We start from the raw sequence: 15,697 nt of genomic DNA, 5'->3' as shown, positions 1-15,697 counted from the left end.
GCTTTCTTGTGAGCTGGCCGCAACACCGCAGGATGGCTTCAGGCCCTAATCTGGTTCCGGCACGGCACGCTGAGCCTTTGGTTATTTCCTCTTCCTGGTGGGAAATGAGAGTTAAATTTGCCCGTCCAGACACCTCCAGCTAGTCTCTCATTGGTTCTCGCTATTCCTGTTCATCTTCCGCAGAAATTGCAAACTGGGCCAAACAGGAGGTTAAAGGGACTGACTCTCCAAGTTGGGAGAGTGTTAGTAAAGCGTCTGGAATGTTGCACCCGAGTACCAGGGTACGAAAACTGAGACATATTTGAACACGTCTCCCGTTCACACGGTTGATCATACTCTGGGTTCCACATGCATGTTTTAGCTGAAGGAAGAATACCTTAAACCTGGGTAGTTGAAACCCGTGGAATGGGTACCATGCAATATGACTTCAAAGGGTCTTCATTTGCTCACCGAACCTCTCCAATCCTATCACTGCTGCGTTTATGCCCCTGTACACATGCTTGATTCTCTTTTGGAGACATAGCAATCCATAGGTTTTAAGATACTTACTAGTCAGGTACATTCTTAGGCGTTTAATATGGGGTGTTGAGTCCATTTCATTGAGCAAGGAGTAGCTCTTGTCTATTCCATATTTGGCTTAAGGAAATTTATCTGTGCTCATTTCAATCTCTGGTTTTATGCAGCACCCCAACTCACCTTTCCCCTTAAGCAAGCATAAGTTGGTTTTCTAAATTTGAGACCCTCTTCTGTTTTGGAATTCAGTTCCTGTGTAGCCAAGTTTACATTCCGTGTATTAATGATATCTTATGATGTTTCTTTTTCTGTGTGACTTATTTCAGTTAGAATCATCGTACCTGAATCCACTCATTATGCTGCTACGGGCCTGATGACATAGATTTCATTGCTGAGTGATACTGCATTGTACGTAAGTACCACAAGTTCCTGATCCATTTTTCACTTTCTGTGATACTGAACTTGTACGGTAAACGAGGTTCTTGTAAACAGAGGCGTCCCAAACTTTGGGGTGGCTGTGTCTTTTTGATTTTAATTTCCTTAAGCTATAGGACCATAAGTGGAAGTGCCCTAGGCTCTGTTGCTTTGTTTTTTAGATGTTTCAGGAAACACCATACACTTCTCCCAAGTGTCTGTTGGCAATTTACATCCCGCCCATCAGCATAACAAGGCTCCCAGTTCTCCATGGCCTGTCCTGCCTTTCTGGATTTTACACTTTTTTCAGATGGCCCTTTTGACCAGGGGGAAGTGAGACTTCATTGTAGTGCAGATTTCCTTTGCAAGCTTGCTTGGTTGGCCAAAAAGTGCGTATACGTTTTTTCCTGAATATATTCAGGAAAAAACGCATACGCCCTTTTCGGCCAAGTGCATCATTGTGGACGCTCTGCCTCTTTTCCTATGCTTTCAATGCAATTCCAGTTTACCTCCTGAAATCGGTTTCCTGCAATTCTGCCCCGCTTTCAAGTCCTCTTGGCAGCCTTACTTCAGTATATTTTTGGACGATAGCTGTCATTTATAACTCTGCAGGTTTGTGAATTACAGTGCCCCTGAGCTCCTTTCTTCAACTCGCTTTCTTGTGAGCTGGCCGCAACACCGCAGGATGGCTTCAGGCCCTAATCTGGTTCCGGCACGGCATGCTGAGCCTTTGGTTAATTCCTCTTCCTGGTGGGAAATGAGAGTTAAATTTACCCGTCCAGACACCTCCAGCTAGTGTCTCATTGGTTCTCGCTATTCCTGTTCATCTTCCGCAGAAATTGCAAACTGGGCCAAACAGGAGGTTAAAGGGACTGACTCTCCAAGTCGGGAGAGTGTTAGTAAAGCGTCTGGAATGTTGCACCCGAGTACCAGGGTACGAAAACTGAGACATATTTGAACACGTCTCCCGATCACATGGTTGATCATACTCTAGGTTCCACATGCATGTTTTAGCTGAAGGAAGAATACCTTAAACCTGGGTAGTTGAAACCCGTGGAATGGGTACCATGCAATATGACTTCAAAGGGTCTTCATTTGCTCACCGAACCTCTCCAATCCTATCACTGCTGTGTTTATGCCCCTGTACACATGCTTGATTCTCTTTCGGAGACATAGCAATCCATAGGTTTTAAGATACTTACTAGTCAGGTACATTCTTAGGCGTTTAATATGCGGTGTTGAGTCCATTTCGTTGAGCAAGGAGTAGCTCTTGTCTATTCCATATTTGGCTTAAGGAACTTTATCTGTGCTCATTTCAATCTCTGGTTTTATGCAGCCCCCCAACTCACCTTTCCCCTTAAGCAAGCATAAGTTGGTTTTCTAAATTTGAGACCCTGTTCTGTTCTGTAATTCAGTTCCTGTGTAGCCAAGTTTACATTCCGTGTATTACTGATATCTTATGATGTTTCTTCTTCTGTGTGACTTATTTCAGTTAGAATCATCATACCTGAATCCACTCATTATGCTGGTACGGGCCTGGTGACATAGATTTCATTGCTGAGTGATACTGCATTGTACGTAAGTTCCACAAGTTCTTTATCCATTTTTCACTTTCTGTCATGTTGAACTTGTACGGTAAACGAGGTTCTTGTACACAGAGGCGTCCCAAACTTTGGGGTGGCTGTGTCTTTTTGATTTTAATTTCCCTAAGCTATAGGACCATAAGTGGAAGTGCCCTAGGCTCTGTTGCTTTGTTTTTTAGATGTTTCAGGAAACACCATACACTTCTCCCGAGTGTCTGTTGGCAATGTACATCCCGCCCATCAGCATAACAAGGCTCCCAGTTCTCCATGGCCTGTCCTGCCTTTCTGGATTTTACACTTTTTTCAGATGGCCCTTTTGACCGGGGGGAAGTGAGACTTCATTGTAGTGCAGATTTCCTTTGCAAGTTTGCTTGGTTGGCCAAAAAGGCCGTATGCGTTTTTTCCTGAATATATTCAGGAAAAAACGCATACGCCCTTTTCGGCCAAGTGCATCATTGTGGACGTTCTGCCTCTTTTCCTATGCTTTCAATGCAATTCCAGTCTACCTCCTGAAATCGGTTTCCTGCAATTCTGCCCCGCTTTCAAGTCCTCTTGGCAGCCTTACTTCAGTATATTTTTGGACGATAGCTGTCATTTATAACTCTGCAGGTTTGTGAATTACAGTGCCCCTGAGCTCCTTTCTTCAACTCGCTTTCTTGTGACCTGGCCGCAACACTGCAGCATGGCTTCAGGCCCTAATCTGGTTCCGGCACGGCACGCTGAGCCTTTGGTTAATTCCTCTTCCTGGTGGGAAATGAGAGTTAAATTTACCCGTCCAGACACCTCCAGCTAGTCTCTCATTGGTTCTCGCTATTCCTGTTCATCTTCCGCAGAAATTGCAAACTGGGCCAAACAGGAGGTTAAAGGGACTGACTCTCCAAGTCGGGAGAGTGTTAATAAAGCGTCTGGAATGTTGCACCCGAGTACCAGCGTACGAAAACTGAGACATATTTGAACACGTCTCCCGATCACATGGTTGATCATACTCTAGGTTCCACATGCATGTTTTAGCTGAAGGAAGAATACATTAAACCTGGGTAGTTGAAACCCGTGGAATGGGTACCATGCAATATGACTTCAAAGGGTCTTCATTTGCTCACCGAACCTCTCCAATCCTATCACTGCTGCGTTTATGCCCCTGTACACATGCTTGATTCTCTTTCGGAGACATAGCAATCCATAGGTTTTAAGATACTTACTAGTCAGGTACATTCTTAGGCGTTTAATATGCGGTGTTGAGTCCATTTCGTTGAGCAAGGAGTAGCTCTTGTCTATTCCATATTTGGCTTAAGGAACTTTATCTGTGCTCATTTCAATCTCTGGTTTTATGCAGCACCCCAACTCACCTTTCCCCTTAAGCAAGCATAAGTTGGTTTTCTAAATTTGAGACCCTGTTCTGTTCTGTAATTCAGTTCCTGTGTAGCCAAGTTAAATTCCGTGTATTAGTGATATCTTATGATGTTTCTTTTTCTGTGTGACTTATTTCACTTAGAATCATCGTACCTGAATCCACTCATTATGCTGCTACGGGCCTGATGACATAGATTTCATTGCTGAGTGATACTGCATTGTACGTAAGTACCACAAGTTCTTTATCCATTTTTCACTTTCTGTGATATTGAACTTGTACGGTAAACGAGGTTCTTGTAAACAGAGGCGTCCCAAACTTTGGGGTGCTGTGTCTTTTTGATTTTAGTTTCCCTAAGCTATAGGACCATAAGTGGAAGTGCCCTAGGCTCTGTTGCTTTGTTTTTCAGATGTTTCAGGAAACACCATACACTTGTCCCCAGTGTCTGTTGGCAATTTACATCCCGCCCATCAGCATAACAAGGCTTTCAGGTCTCCATGGCCTGTCCTGCCTTTCTGGATTTTACACTTTTTTCAGATGGCCCTTTTGACCGGGGGGAATTGAGACTTCATTGTAGTGCAGATTTCCTTTGCAAGCTTGCTTGGTTGGCCAAAAAGGTTGTATGCATTTTTTCCTGAATATATTCAGGAAAAAACGCATACGCACTTTTTGGCCAAGTGCATCATTGTGGACGTTCTGCCTCTTTTCCTATGCTTTCAATGCAATTCCAGTCTACCTCCTGAAATCGGTTTCCTGCAATTCTGCCCCGCTTTCAAGTCCTCTTGGCAGCCTTACTTCAGTATATTTTTGGACGATAGCTGTCATTTATAACTCTGCAGGTTTGTGAATTACATTGCCCCTGAGCTCCTTTCTTCAACTCGCTTTCTTGTGAGCTGGCCGCAACACCGCAGGATGGCTTCAGGCCCTAATCTGGTTCCGGCACGGCACGCTGAGCCTTTGGTTAATTCCTCTTCCTGGTGGGAAATGAGAGTTAAATTTGCCCGTCCAGACACCTCCAGCTAATCTCTCATTGGTTCTCGCTATTCCTGTTCATCTTCCGCAGAAATTGCAAACTGGGCCAAACAGGAGGTTAAAGGGACTGACTCTCCAAGTCGGGAGAGTGTTAGTAAAGCGTCTGGAATGTTGCACCCGAGTACCAGGGTACGAAAACTGAGACATATTTGAACACGTCTCCCGATCACATGGTTGATCATACTCTAGGTTCCACATGCATGTTTTAGCTGAAGGAAGAATACATTAAACCTGGGTAGTTGAAACACGTGGAATGGGTACCATGCAATATGACTTCAAAGGGTCTTCATTTGCTCACCGAACCTCTCCAATCCTATCACTGCTGCGTTTATGCCCCTGTACACATGCTTGATTCTCTTTCGGAGACATAGCAATCCATAGGTTTTAAGATACTTACTAGTCAGGTACATTCTTAGGCGTTTAATATGGGGTGTTGAGTCCATTTTGTTGAGCAAGGAGTAGCTCTTGTCTATTCCATATTTGGCTTAAGGAACTTTATCTGTGCTCATTTCAATCTCTGGTTTTATGCAGCACCCCAACTCACCTTTCCCCTTAAGCAAGCATAAGTTGGTTTTCTAAATTTGAGACCCTGTTCTGTTTTGGAATTCAGTTCCTGTGTAGCCAAGTTTACATTCCGTGTATTAGTGATATCTTATGATGTTTCTTTTTCTGTGTGACTTATTTCAGTTAGAATCATCGTACCTGAATCCACTCATTATGCTGCTACGGGCCTGCTGACAGAGATTTCATTGCTGAGTGATACTGCATTGTACGTAAGTACCACAAGTTCTTTATCCATTTTTCACTTTCTGTGATACTGAACTTTTACGGTAAACGAGGTTCTTGTAAACAGAGGCGTCCCAAACTTTGGGGTGGCTGTGTCTTTTTGATTTTAATTTCCCTAAGCTATAGGACCATAAGTGGAAGTGCCCTAGGCTCTGTTGCTTTGTTTTTTAGATGTTTCAGGAAACACCATACACTTCTCCCGAGTGTCTGTTGGCAATTTACATCCCGCCCATCAGCATAACAAGGCTCCCAGTTCTCCATAGCCTGTCCTGCCTTTCTGGATTTTACACTTTTTTCAGATGGCCCTTTTGACTGGGGGGAAGTGAGACTTCATTGTAGTGCAGATTTCCTTTGCAAGCTTGCTTGGTTGGCCAAAAAGGGCGTATGCGTTTTTTCCTGAATATATTCAAGAAAAAACGCATACGCCCTTTTTGGCCAAGTGCATCATTGTGGACGCTCTGCCTCTTTTCCTATGCTTTCAATGCAATTCCAGTCTACCTCCTGAAATCGGTTTCCTGCAATTCTGCCCCGCTTTCAAGTCCTCTTGGCAGCCTTACTTCAGTATATTTTTGGACGATAGCTGTCATTTATAACTCTGCAAGTTTGTGCATTACAGTGCCCCTGAGCTCCTTTCTTCAACTCGCTTTCTTTTGATCTGGCCGCAACACCGCAGGATTGCTTCAGGCCCTAATCTGTTTCCGGCATGGCACGCTGAGCCTTTGGTTAATTCCTCTTCCTGGTGGGAAATGACAGTTAAATTTGCCCGTCCAGACACCTCCAGCTTGTCTCTCATTGGTTCTCCCTATTCCTATTCATCTTCCGCAGAAATTACAAACTGGGCCAAACAGGAGTTTAAAGGCACTGACTCTCCAAGTCGGGAGAGTGTTAGTAAAGCGTCTGGAATGTTGCACCCGAGTACCAGGGGACGAAAACTGAGACATATTTGAACACGACTCCCGATCACACGGTTGATCATACTCTGGGTTCCACATGCATATTTTAGCTGAAGGAAGAATACCTTAAACCTGGAGAGTTGAGACCCGTGGAATGGGTACCATGCAATATGACTTCAAAGGGTCTTCATTTGCTCACTGAACCTCTCCAATCCTGTCACAGCTGTGTTTATGCCCCTGTACACACGCTTGATTCTCTTTCAGACATAGCCATCCATACGTTTTAAGATTCTTACTAGTCAGGTATATTCTTAGGTGTTTAATATGGGGTGTTGAGTCCATTTCGTTGAGCAAGGAGTAGCTCTTGTCTATTCCATATTTGGCTTAAGGAAATTTATCTGTGCTCATATCAAACTCTAGTTTTATGCAGCACCCCAACTCACCTTCCCCCTTAAGCAAGCATAAGTTGGTTTTCTAAACTTGAGACCCTGTTCTGTTTTGTAATTCAGTTCATGTGTAGCCAAGTTCACATTCTGTGTATTAGTGATACCTTATGATGTTTCTTTTCTGTGTGACTTATTTCAGTTCGAATCATCATACCTGAATCTACTCATTATGGTGCTACGGGCCTGATGACATAGATTTCATTGCTGAGTGTTATTGCATTGTACGTAAGTACCACAACTTCTTTATCCATTTTTCACTTTCTGCGATATTGAACTTGTACGGTAAACGAGGTTCTTGTAAACAGAGCCGTCCCAAACTTTGGGGTGGCTGTGTCTTTTTGATTTTAATTTCCCTAAGCTATAGGACCATAAGTGGAAGTGCCCTAGGCTCTGTTGCTTTGTTTTTTAGATGTTTCAGGAAACACCATACACTTCTCCCGAGTGGCTGTTGGCAATTTACATCCCGCCCATCAGCATAAGAAGGCTCCCAGTTCTCCATGGCCTGTGGTGCCTTTATGGATTTTACACTTTTTTCAGATGGCCCTTTTGACCCGGTGGAAGTGAGAGTTCATTGTAGTGCAGATTTCCTTTGCAAGCTTGCTTGGTTGGCCAAAAAGTGCGTATGCGTTTTTTCCTGAATATATTCAGGAAAAAACGCATACGCCCTTTTTGGCCAAGTGCATCATTGTGGACGTTCCGCCTCTTTTCCTATGCTTTCAATGCAATTCCAGTCTACCTACTGAAATCGGTTTCCTGCAATTCTGCCTTGCTTTCAGTGCCTCTTCATAGCCTTACCTCAATATATTTTTTGAAAATAGTTGGCCTTTATAACTCTGCAGGTTTTTGAATTGCAGTGGCCCTTAGCTCCATTTTTCAGCTCTTATTTTTGTGGTCTTGCCCCATAACCACAGGATTCCTTGAAGCCCTATTTTTCTTCTGGGGCACCTTGCTGTGCCTTTGGTTAATTCTTCTTACTGATGTGACATTAGAGTGACATGTGCCCATTGAAACCGCTACAGCTAGTTTCTCAGTGGTTCCCCCTATTCCCATTCATCCTCCGCACTAACTGCAGACTGTGCAATACCAGAACTTAAAGGCATTGACTCTCCATGTGGGGATGTTGTTAGTAAAGTGGCTGGAATGTCGATCCGGAGCCCCAGGAGAGGAAAAATGAGGTGCGTTTTAGAAACCTTTCCCGATCATATGGTATACCAGTCGCTGGGTTTCCCAAGCATGGTTTAGCTGTAGGAAGATTCCCTTCAACCTGGAGTGTTGGGACCCTTGGAATGAGTAGCATGAAGTATTGCATTAAACTTTCGGCAGTTGCTCACCAAAGCTCACCAATCCTCTCAGCCCCAAGTGTCCAGCCTTATGTCTTATCCAGCTGTGGGTTTATATGTGGTCAATCCAGGTTGCATCACAGCCCCTGAGCGAATTTTGTAAGAATTTTTCTCTCTTTCATTGTTTCAGCGTTTTGTTTTTAAAATTTATTTCTATAATGGGGTTTAGCTCATTTTCACTGCTGTGTTTGTGCCGCTCTGCACACACTTGATTCCCTTATGGAGATACATCAATACATGGGTTTTAAGATTCTTATTACTCAGATATATTTCTCTGCGGTGTATAGGGTGTGTTGAGGCCAGTTCATTGAGCAAGGTGTAGATCTTGTCTAATACCTATTTGGTTTATTGAACGGTATCTGTGCTAATTTCAAACTCTGGTTTTATGCATCACCCCACCTCTCCTTTCCCCTTAAGCTGACATAAGTGTGTTTTCTAAATGTGAGACACTGTTCTGTTCTGTAATTCATTTCTTGTGCAGCCATATTTACCCTCCCTCTATAAGTGATATCTTATGATATGTTTCTTTTTCTGTTTGACTTATTTCAAGTAGTATTATCGGACCTAAATCCACTCTTTATCCTTCTACTAGCCTTATTACATTGATTTCATGGTGAAGAGATATTCCATTGTACATAAGTACCACATCTTCTTTATCCATTGTTCTCTTTCCTGGGATATTTAAGGTGTACTGAAGTTGAGGTTCTTGTAAACAGAGTAGCCCTAAACTGTGGTGTGCTTGTGTCTTGTTGATTTTAGACTTCCCTAGATATACTCCCATGATTGGAAGTGTCCTATGCTCTGTAGCTCTGTTTTTTAGATGATTTAGGAACCACCATACACTTCTCCAGAGTGGCTCTCGGCAGTTCACACACTGCCCATCAGCGTATAAAGGCTCCCTGTTCTCCATGGCCTGTCCTGCATTTCTGGTTTTTACAATTTTTTAGGATGGCCCTTTTGACTGGTGGGAAATGAGACTTCTTTGTTGTGCACATTTGCATTGCTTGCTTGCTTCGTTGCCCATAAAGTGCGTATGCGTTTTTTTCCTGGATATAATCAGGAAAAAACGCATACGCCCTTTTGGGCCAACTGCATCATTGTCGAAATTCTGCCGCTTTTCATGTGCGTTAAAGACGAGTCCAATCTATCTCTTGAAATCTGTTTCTTGCAATTCTGTCTTGCATTCAGATCCTCTTCTTTGCCTTACCTCAACATATTTTTGGACGTTAGTTTTCATTTATAACTCTGCAGGTTTGTGAATTGCAGTGACCCTGAGCTCCATTTTTTAAGTTGCTCTTTTGTGAGCTGGCCTCAAACCCGCAGGATTGCTTCAGGCCCTATTTTGGCTCCGGCGAGGCAGGCTGAGCCTTTCTTTAATTCTTATTCTTAATGGGAAATTAGAGTGATATGTGCCCGTCCAAACCCCTACAACTATTCTCTCATTGGTTCCCCCTCTTCCCGTTCATCCTCCTCACAATTTGCAAAATGTGTGAAACAGAAGTTTAAATGTGCTGATTCTCCAAGTGGGGAGATTCTAAGTAGCGTGGCTGGAATGGTGAACAGGAGCACCAGGAGAGGATAAATGAGGTGCATTTTAGACACATCTCCCGATCACATGGTGTACAGTCCTCTGGGTTTTCCATGCATGTTTTAGCTGTAGGAAGATCCCTTGAACCTGCAGATTTGGGACCCATTGAATGGGTACCAGGTAGTATTACTTTAAAGGGTGTGCATTTCCTCACCCAACCTCACATTTCTCTTAGCGCAAACAGTTTCCAGCCTTATGTCTCATCCTGCTGTGGGTCTAGATGTGTTCAATCCATGTTGCATCACCGTCCCTGAGGAAAACTTGTAAGAGGTTTTCTCTGTCTCTCTGTCGTTTATTTTTTTCAATTTATTACTATATTGGTTACAGCTGATTTTCAAAGCTCTGTTTCTTGCTGCTGTACATCCACTTGATTCACGTACAGAGAGACATCAATAAATTCTTTTTCAGATTCTTACCAGTCGTATATATTCTTTTCCGGTGACTTGAGTGTGCTGAGTGCAGTTCTTTTAGCTACCGTGTAGGCCTTGTTGATTATCAGTTTGGTATTTGGAATGGTATCTTTGCTAATTTCAACCTCCTGGATGATGCCTCACCCCTCCCCACCTTTCCCGTTTAGCAGCCTTATGCGTGTTTTCTACATATTTGACTATGTTTTTGTTTTGTAATTTATTTCATGTGTAGCCATTTTGGATTCCACCTTTAAGTGATAGCTTATGATATGTGTCTTTTTCTTTTTGAATTCTGTCACTTAGAATGATCATACGTAACTCCTCGGGAGTTGTTACAACTGGCCATATTTCATTGATTTCCAGGCTGAATAATATTCCACTCTACCTAAGTACCACATCTCTATCCATTTTTTCCCTCCAGAGACATTTAAGTTATATCCTAGTCGAGGATCTTTTAAACAGAGAGGGGGTAAACATTGGGGTGCCTGTGTCCTCTCGATTTTTGTTTTTCCCAAGATATACGCCCATGAGTGCAAGTGCCCTATGCTCTGTAGCTCATTTTTTAGATGCTTTAGTAAACACAATACACTTCTCCAGAATGGCCGTTGGCAATATACATTTCCACTATAAGTCTCACAGGGCTCCCTCTTCTCGTTGCCCTGTCCTGCATTTCTGTTGTTTACGCTTTATGAGGATGGCTCTTCTGACTGATGCGAAGTGATATCTTTTGTAGTATTGACTTCCAGTGCCCACCTGTTTGGTTGGCTAAAAAAGTGTATGCCCTTTTCTTGAATATATACAGAAAAAAACGCATACACCCTTTTTGGCCAACTGCAATGTTCAGCTCCTTTTCTTGTGCTTAATGGCGAGTCCTTTCTACCTCCTCAAATCCCTTTCCTGCCATTCTCCCTTGCTTACAAGTCCTTTTCTTTGACTTTCCTCAAGACATTTTTCAGTGATGGATATTTTCAACTCTGCAGTTTTGTGAATTTTACTGCCCCTGAGTTCCATTGTTCAACTTGTGTTTATGGGAACTGGCCACAAAGCAGCGGGATTTCCTCAAGCCCTATACTGTTTCCATGGGCAACCCTAGCCTTTGGTCAATTCGTCTTCCTGATTGGAAATTAGAGTGACATGTGCCTGTCTGAACACCTAGGACTTGTCTCTCATTGTTCCTCATCTTTCCGCTTCATCCTCTGGACAAATTCCAAACTGTACGCAACAGGATGTTGACAGTGCTGACATCTCCAAGTGGGGAGACTGTTAGTAAAGATGCTGGAGGGGTGAACCCGAGCACCAGGAGATGAGGAGATGAGATGCCTTTTCCAAACTCTTCCCGATCAGACGGTATACCATCCTCTGGGTGTGACAGACATGTTTTAGCAGTAGGAAGAGTCCCATTCATGTAAGGAGAACACCAGGGCTTTTTCAAAATCAGTGTCTCCCCGAAACCCAAACTGGGGAAGTTTTTAAGCTACGGCTACACATATGTTCATTAAGGGCCTTGGGAAGTAGGCAGAGTCCAAACTTTAGATAATTGAAGTCTTCAGGGTCAGAAGCACTCACCACCAGCTTCCCTTAGGCTACACTTTAACTGTCATTGATAGATGATGTCAATAAAAATATCTATTCTTTTTCAGAGTATTTCCCCTTATAGGTTATTGCAAAATGTTGAGTGTAGTTCCCTGTGCTATACAGTAGTTCCTTGTTGATGATCTATTTTATACATAGCAGTGTGTATGTGTTAATTCCAAACTGTTAATTTATCCCTCCTCCCACCTTTCCCCTTTGGTAATAATAAATTATAAGATTTTATACTTCTCAGAAATGGGGGAGCTGAAAGAGAGGTATCATTTTCAATGGAAAAGCATTTAAAACAGGATTGAAGGTTTAACCAAGATTATTAGATGTACATCCTTGGAAAGAAATCACTTCGTTTCTCTAATATTGACCTGACAAATAAGACAAACCTTTTCACTGAACTTGCTTATAAAAAGTGATGGAAATATCAAATGGAAGTGTTAAAAACATCTTATTTTACCCGAGCCTTATACACTGTTCTATGTTAACTACAGTTTGGCTCACACATCTGTTCATTGAGGTTACAATAGTCTCAATTTCTGTTACTGATCCTCCAGAGTGGACCCCAACAAGTGTCCCCCTGCCCAGTGTCATTGGGGCCAACAGATCGAGACTGAGTTTGGTTCACAAGCAAAGGAAACTTTATATTTTGATCAGAGAATGGAGAGGTGAGAGCATGCACTACCCCGTGGGCTGTGGGCTGGGCTGCTGTGTAGAGATCCTGTCAGAGTCAGTGGGAGGGAAGGAGGGGGCGGAGCTCTCGAGGGCTGGGTTGGCTGTAGCTCAGGCTCTATATCGTGGAGTCTGCACTGGGCCCCAGGAGCTGAGGTGTCGACCCAGCCATTCTGCACTAGGAAATCTGGTCTGAAGTGCCGGGTGTGGAACCTCTGCATGCGGGACCCTAGGAGCACGTGAAATTAGACAAAGCACAAAGGATAAAAAAGGTTAGACTTGACTTTATTGCCCAGATTCTATTTTTATCTCCCAGGGATTTTTAATGGGCTTTGCTGGGGACAAACCCCTCCTCTGCTTTTTGTCCCGTTCCTCATTCTTGGAGTGCTGAGGGTGCAGACCCTTCTTCTGTAACTGCTGAGTGCTGAGTTGGGAGCCCTCATACCCTGGGGCGAGGGTCAGAGCTTCTCCCCAGCAGCCTCCCGGTGACGTTGATTGTCCCCAGGACCCCTGCCTCCCTGCTCGTCCACCTGAACACCAGCATTGGAAGTGTTATAGATTCTAATGACCTTTAAGGGTCCAGGAAAGAGATGTGCAGAGACGCTGTGGGGGCCGGTTTCACCCCGCCCCACATTTGTTTGGCCACCTTAGGCTGACCGTTTCTGCCAGCCTAGATGCTCTGACCAGTAGTCTGTGCTTTCTTCAATTAGGCCCCTGAATTAACGTACAAACAGCACCAGGTGTCAGAGCCCTGCCCGCTCAACTCCCAGACAGTCCAGGGTCAGTGGTGATCAAGGACCATGATGGCCACTGAGTCAACAGCCTTTTGAAGTAAACAGGAGTCCAGCCGGTCTTATTGGCCACCATCATCACGGTGTCTGTAGGCTTTTCTATGGTGACAGTGTGGTATACTGTTCCCCCGCCAAGATTATTAGCTCCCCTCTGGGTGCAGTAAGTCCTGCAAGCAGTAGTCTACTCTTTTGGGACACACTCTTGTTGTTTTATGAGAGAAACTCCAGGTCAAGTGATGTTCACACGAGTCGTCATGGTGCCCTGTTGCCCCCGGTTATCTCTCTGGATGTTGGAGTTGGAGGGCCTCCTCACTCGAGGTCGGTGTGCCCACGGAGCGAACCCTGCAACTTCAGGGCATGGTTGGTGGTTAGGATCACCACGTGGGGTCCTTTTCCCTTAGGAGGGAGGTGGCCTTTTGGGCTGCTGATTTCCAGGTTTTTAGATACCGCCAGTATCTTGGCCAGATGTGGCAGTGGGCCAAGCCCCTTAGTGACCGTAGTTTATCCTACCTGGATGGCATTCTTGCATTGTTCCATTTCAAGTGGTCCCAGTTTTTGCACTAATTCTCCAATGGCGATTCACCTTTCACCGGGAATGTAAAGGTCAAAGGGTTTAGCTAAATTAGGGAGTTCCAGGGCAAGGGTCTGAATTGACTGCTCTTTCCATTCTTGAAAGACCACTTCTGGATTCTATTCAAAAGGATCATCATCTTTTCCTTTCAGTGTTTCATATAGAGGCCCAGCTAGTAGACTGTATTTAGGGATCCAGAAGCAGCAAACCCTGGCCTCCCCAGGAACCCCTAAGCTGTCTTCTAATTTTAGAAAGGGGTAAGGCTGAAAATGGTTTCTTCCCTTTCCTGGGATGGGCTTCTCCGACCTTCTGTGAGAATGAAGCCCAGGCAGGTCACTGCAGTCTGTGATATTTGAGCTTTTTCTTGGACAACTTCTATCCTTTATTGGCTTGGTAGTTCAGAGGCCTCCTTAGTAGGGCTAGCGATCAGAATGTCGCCTGCATATTGAAGGAGGGTTTCCTTTTCCAGAGGTAGAACTTTTAGGTCTTTAGCTAAGCTTTCCCCAAAGATGGTGTGGGAATTTTTGCACCCTTGGGGCCGAACGGCCCGGAAGTATTGTTTTAGTTGTATGTTGAGTCCTGCCACTCACAAGCCAAAATTTCTTGTGACTCTGGGACTAATGGAATACAAAAGAAGGCATCATTGAAGACTAATACAGAATACCATGTCCTGGTGGTTGGTAGAATGACCAGCAGGGTGTAGGAATTAGGAGCAACTGGAGGTATATCCTCGGTGGCTTCACTGACTGTCCTGACATCCTTTACCAGGTCCCCAGCAGCCCATGGGACTCTCGTGGTCAGACCAATCCCAGAATATGGAGCTCACCTGGGCAGGTACCCCACCCCCACCCCAGCCCACGGGGCTCTCGTGGTCAGGCCCCTCCCAGAATACAGAGCTACCCTTGCAGATACTGTGGCAGGGCTGGGCACACAGGAACCGTGCACATAGCCCTCATTGCAGAGCACCCCCAGCTCACCTGTCGCTCAGAGCTGACACAGAGCACCTCAGAGCAGGACTTGAACTAACAAACAGCAGCTGTGACAGGTCTGTGACCCTGGGCATCACTCCGTGCGGCCTCCCTCCACCTGGTCTTCCAGAGACTTCCACTGCACCCGGGGCACCAGGCCTCTGTCTCCAACCACCACCCACCCCTCCTCTCCCTGACTCCTGGGTTCCTCTCATTAGGAGAGGGTTTTCTTGAAGTTGTCTCCCACTCATGGGCCAGATAAAATGATTAGAAAACAAGCCAAAGCTGCAGCCCCTTGTCTATCCTGACTCTCGGGAGCCCACACCTGTTCCTTGGACCTAGCCGCTTCAGCAAGTTCCATTTTCTTCAACTGTGAGCCCCTGAGGGGTGATGATTGGCTGACCTGGGCAGACTTACCGTGCCGGCCAGCCCTCCCCAGGTGTGCCTGGGTTGAGATCAATATAAATACCACTCCAGGCAGCAAGAGCCCCTGCAGCCGTGCCTGACGCCATTTTCTCTGCCCTGTCAGCAGTCTCGGGGCTGGGCTGGTGGGAGGGAGGGAGAGGCCACGGCTTTGTGGGTGGCCCAGTGTGAGTGGGGCTCTGCTGGACTTTCTGCAGCAGTTGCCAGGCTGCCACCTGCTAAAGAAGAGGATGTGTCACCCATACCTGCTGCTGGAATTTCTCCCTGGGCAGAGGTGAGGAAGGAAAAAAGCAGTGGGGGCAGGGACAGGACGGGTATCTCAGGCAGGGAAATGGAAA

The 15,697-nt window shown here is 45.0% G+C and overlaps 1 long non-coding RNA gene across 1 annotated transcript in view; it reads left to right on the top strand.

Annotated features, from left to right (window-relative positions):
* The window catches only part of LOC137218072 (uncharacterized), a 123,912-nt gene that overhangs the window by 60,895 nt on the left and 47,320 nt on the right, over positions 1-15,697 (top strand). Inside the window, exon 2 of the long non-coding RNA XR_010940434.1 lies at positions 2,424-2,505. This is a non-coding gene — a long non-coding RNA (uncharacterized lncRNA). The remainder of the gene's footprint in view (positions 1-2,423; positions 2,506-15,697) is intronic.

The sequence above is a fragment of the Pseudorca crassidens genome, unplaced genomic scaffold, assembly GCF_039906515.1.
Source record: "Pseudorca crassidens isolate mPseCra1 unplaced genomic scaffold, mPseCra1.hap1 Scaffold_157, whole genome shotgun sequence".
Classification (NCBI taxonomy): domain Eukaryota; kingdom Metazoa; phylum Chordata; class Mammalia; order Artiodactyla; family Delphinidae; genus Pseudorca; species Pseudorca crassidens.
This window is presented reverse-complemented; position numbering and strand designations above follow the sequence as displayed.